General features: G+C 48.0%; 1 pseudogene; it reads left to right on the forward strand.

Moving 5' to 3' along the window:
* Window positions 1-3,618: 3,618 nt before the first annotated feature.
* Window positions 3,619-4,661, forward strand: LOC111757804 (acidic leucine-rich nuclear phosphoprotein 32 family member B-like; annotated as a pseudogene).
* Window positions 4,662-4,938: the final 277 nt, after the last annotated feature.

The raw sequence follows: 4,938 nt of genomic DNA on the forward strand, positions 1-4,938 counted from the left end.
TCCTAATGTGTGTGAGTTTCACTTTAAACTTTAATGAAGAAAGAGAGTCGCTCCTGGAAGCCTGCAGACTGGCTGGCCCACGTGCTCCTGACGCAGCAGGCTGTGTCAGGCTGAAGAAGGGGAGGCTCCAGCAGTCTGCTGACTTGCTCAAGGTCACACACCGGGAGAGGATCTGAACCCAGTTGGTGGGGACTCCTGGGCCTAATCAGGAAGCCACTGTGCCCCACAGGCCGCGTTCTCTGGAGTCCAGTGGCCTGGTCTTCTGCAAATGCGTAATCCTCTGGTCAGGCCAGCAGGAATGCTCAGCTAGAAGAGGGCCTGCTGCCAGCGCTTCCCAGCCAGTGGCCACCAGGTGGCAGCACCCTGAAATCCAGTGACCTGCTCCTCAAGGCAGGTGTGGGGGTAGGGTGGGGCAGTTTGATAGTTTGGGAAGACTTGTGCCACAGGAGGGCATGAGAGCATTCTTACTTCTCTGACTCAAAAGCACCCTGACACGGCCAAGGGAACCCACCGCAACCCCTCCCAACTTGTAATGAGCCTGGAGACACAGTAGGAAGCTAGAGCACAGGTTGGTTTTGTGGAGCAGTGCTTAAAGGTACAGGTTCAATAACCTGCCGGAGGATACAAACTGTATACCCCACAGTGCTCGTTACCCCTGAAATGGATTAAGATGATCCACTCAGTGAGGGGCCCCCAGAAAGGAAACGCACCCAAAGCTTGGCCCGGCTGGCTTTGTATACCAGGAGCATGGGCTCCTGAGATGGAGTTTTTTTCTTGTGGTTAACAGGAAAGAACTCTTTTCCACGGGCTCATAGAGATTGTGGGCCCCAAGGATGGGAGTGACCACCAAGGAGTAGGAGTGTGCGCAGGCCTGCGGGTGACTAGGAGGAGTTGGGACACTTCCAGCTGCGGGGCAGGGTCTAGGGGAGGAAGGTAGAAGGCAGGTCCTTTGCTTCTGGAAATGTTTCTGCCTCATCCTGCTCTATGCCTTTGCCTAGCAATGGCAGCTGTACCATGTCTGAATTTTAAAACAGCAGTGTAGATTTTGTCACTAGTGACTCCTGACTAAATGCTGCATCCTGGCTATGCCCTTGTATGAACTGTCTTGTTTAATCCTCCCTGCAGCTGAGACAGGTTCCTGCTGTCATCTCGTTTCACAAATGAGAGTTAGGCACGATTAAGCCGCTACTCAAGCGCATCGGGGTGTCCGGCAGAACTTCCTCTGGAAGCCAGGTCTGATTCCCAATTCCTCACCGCCCCCCAACCCAGCTCCTGTACTGGACAAGCCCTTTCCTCTTCTCCTTCAGATGGCCAGACTGGGCTCGGGCACAACTTAGATTTGAGTAGCTCTGTCTTCTGCTCTAGGCCTGCTGGGAAGCCAATGACTGTGGGGTGGCCCGTACTGCTTTATCCTGATGCACGCTGTCCAGGCCTCCTGGCCAGCAGGACCCGCTGAGGAGCCTGAGGCAGTGACGGGAAAAGCGGGATCCTCAAGAGCTGCTACCATGTTGGCCTATGCTCTTTTCTGAATTCCGGGAGTCAGCGTTAATCCCTATTTAGTTGTTGTTCCAAATATTAAATATGTGTCAGTGTTATTTAATGCTAACTACAGTAATGCCTGGAGGCCTGACCTGAGCCAAGGGTAAACCAAGGGAGGAGATACCTGGGGATTCTCACAGCAACCAGGCCACGTGGAGCTGGTGACCCACAATTAGCTCACACTTTTGACCTCATTTTATTCACAGAGTAAAAGGGTCTTCCATCAGTTTGCCTGAAGAGCAGGGGCTTGGACAGAAGGAGGCATTCCAGCACACTGCCCTATGAGCTGTCTCCTCTACCTTTCTTATTTTCTTTATTTTATTGTAGTTTTTGAGACATGGGCTTGCTATGTAGTTCAGGCTGGCTTCAAACTCATGGCAGTCCTCCTGCCTCAGACTCCTGAGTGCTGGGATTACAGACTGTCTCCTCTACCTCTGTTCAAATGTCCAGATCAGTAGAGGAGCCAGGAGTCAAGAAGGGAACTTGCACAGGAGATCGTAATATATTTTTAGCTGCTATTAAGGTATACCCAAGACCAAGCGTTTATAATGAACACAAACTTACTTAGCCTATGGCTCTGGGAGCTTGGGAGTCCAAAAGCACTTACAGCAGAAGGCAGAAGACCAAGTGAGCAGGCTGAGCAGAGCGGATGGGACCCAATTTCATCTTTTACCAGAAATCCACTCATGAAGGCAAGGCCCTTATAACCGATTTCCCTCCTAAAGATCTTACCTCTATACACCACCACCACAGCCATGTGATTTCAGCCTGAGTTTTGTAGGAGCCATGCAGACTGTTGCATGGAGAGTCCAGCTCTACCATGGAGAATAGCCTCATCTCTCTGGCCTGGCTTCTCACCCCTAGCATGGGGATGATTATTCCTGCACGACCTTCTTTGTCCTATTACCAACATCTCATTAGAGACTGAGTAGCCACTGTCCCTCGACCAAAAGGATTAGCAGAGGACTCCTTTATTTTTCAGTCAGAAATTTCATATTGCAGAAGCAGCATGAGTTTTAGAAGATTCAGCTATGCAGGGAAGATGGCCTCAAACACAGCATAATACATATTAAACATGGGCTTTTGGTTCTTAATCAAGTGAGGTAAAAGCCTAGCATAAATACATTCCATGGCTGAGTATGGTGGTGTGCGCCTATAATCCCAGCACTTGGGAGGCTGAGGCAGGAGGATTGCTGTGAATTCAAAGCTAGCCTGGACTACATAGTAAAGTAAAACGCCTGGACCAGCTCTGAGTCCCAGAGCTTCTAATGCTGCCGCAGGAAGACACTGACAGTACAAACTGGCTTGATGTGTTCAAAGCAAAGGAAAGTCTTTAGTGATTTCTATGGATTTGTTTTGCAAACTATAATTGCTTTTAATGCTATTTTATCAGTTTAATGCAAATTAGAATTTTATATCTAGGGAAAGACAAAAACCTCACTTTGGAAGAGATGAGGGACCCCACGACCTGCACTTTAGGGATGAAGAAGTGAGATGACAGAAATTTCTAAAGAGTGGTGGTTTTGGCAGAAGCATTCTGTGCCTTTTTAGTCCTGGGTCACTTCATGGTACATGTGCTTTAAACCCATAGGATGAATAGCTGTCCATGAGTGGATGGAGGTGGGAAGGCAGGAGCCTGATGCCTGCCAGACCTGGTGGCTTTGGCACACTGTCCTGCAGGTCTCTGAGGCCAAACTCTGCTTGTGGATTTGTGTTTTGTGGAGTTTCTAGGTCTCTTCCCAAAGAGGAGAGTGGGCCCAGAAGGAAGCCGGTCCCTTCAGCATCCAGCCCTGGCAACACTGAGACAACTGCTGCCCTCAAGTAGATGCAGGATGGTGCAGGAGGCAGAGTTGCAAACAGGTGCCACCTACAGCTGCGGCTGGAGGGAAGCATAGGGAAAGAGCGTCCCAGGGAGATGCCAAGGGCGCCTGAGGGGTGGGGGGGCTCCCGTGAGATGACACAGGAGAGGGAATCCCAAGGCAGGTTCGGTAGATGCAAAGATTCTCTCAGAGGTGCAAGAGAACAATATGGGGGTCAGCTAGAAGTGGCAGTAGTGTGGCCAGTGCTGTGCCTGAGCCCTCGTTTTCTCTCTCTGATTTCTCTCTGTCCTCCACCCACCACTGCTCGAACACCGCCAGCTGCTGATTTAGCAGAGCCTAGGGTAAGCCTTTCCCAGTGCCCTCATCTTGCAGGGAGGATATTTCTCTTGCTATATCCCACCCCAGATGGTTAAATTTGAAGATGGGGGACAAGGGGAACACGGACACAAAGAGGAAGAGCCTCCTGGAGCTGAGGAATTGGACCCCTGAAACTGCTTAGAAACTCATTTAGGACAATTGCAAATCAGACAATGCAAAAAACTAAGTGCTTAGCAGCTGAATTTGTAAACTTAGAGTTCTTCAGTTTAATAAATATTAGATTGATTTCAGTTTCAAATCTCCCCAAGCTACCTAGATTGAAAAAGCTTGAGTTTGAAGGTCTGGACATATTATTGGAAAAATTTCTGAATCCTGCTCATCTAAATTTAAGTGGACATAACCTGAAAGATAGCAGCAACTTGGAACTCTTGAAACATGTGGATTTTTTGAAAAGCCTGGCTTTGTAGAATTGTGAGGTCTCCAAGACCTTAATGACTAGAGCTATTGCACGGACTAACCTACCCACTGCTGTGACAGCGGACGTACAAGCCCAGACTCAGAGGTGGAGATAGATGTAGATGGTATGAATCAAGAGAACGATGAAGAAGGAGAAGATGAGGAGGATGAAGACAATGAGGAGAAATGTGATGAAGAAGTGGATGGAAATGGAGAAGGGGAAGATGAAGATGAAGTCAGCAGTGAGAAAGAAGAATTTGGACAAGATGGAGAAGTTGATGAAGTTAAAGATGAGGATGAAGGAAAGGAAAAAAGTAGGGAAAGAAAAAAGAGAGAAAACGTTATAAAGGAGAAGGAAGAACCCAAATAACCTGAAGAAAAGAAAAAAAGAACTGTTCAGTGATTGGACTGATCATGGATTTAGTAGCTGGTTTTTTTTTTTTAAAGGTGGCAGGGCCAGGGATATAACTCAGAGACACAGCACCTGCCTGGAAAGCATAAGGTTCTGAGTTTGATTCATATATATATATATACCTCAGGACACCCACGTGCCCAGAATGCCAAAGAATAGCTCCTGTGACACTCCATCTTCTTCCTGGTAGTCTCGCACAAAGCTTGGGGACTTTGCCCCAACAAAATCATAAGCATTGTGAGGTTTTCTTGTAAGACTCTTATGAGAGTGCAGACAGCTATGACCAGTGGGTCATCCATCCACAGCTACCAGTTACATTGAGATTGCAGAAGCATTTTACTTTATGCACAACCTAAAAGCTTTGTAAATAAAATCTTAACATTTTGAAAGGGA

This window comes from Cavia porcellus, unplaced genomic scaffold (assembly GCF_034190915.1).
Source record: "Cavia porcellus strain 051 isolate PalLab524CR breed Dunkin Hartley unplaced genomic scaffold, mCavPor4.1 scaffold_19, whole genome shotgun sequence".
Classification (NCBI taxonomy): Eukaryota; Metazoa; Chordata; class Mammalia; order Rodentia; family Caviidae; genus Cavia; species Cavia porcellus.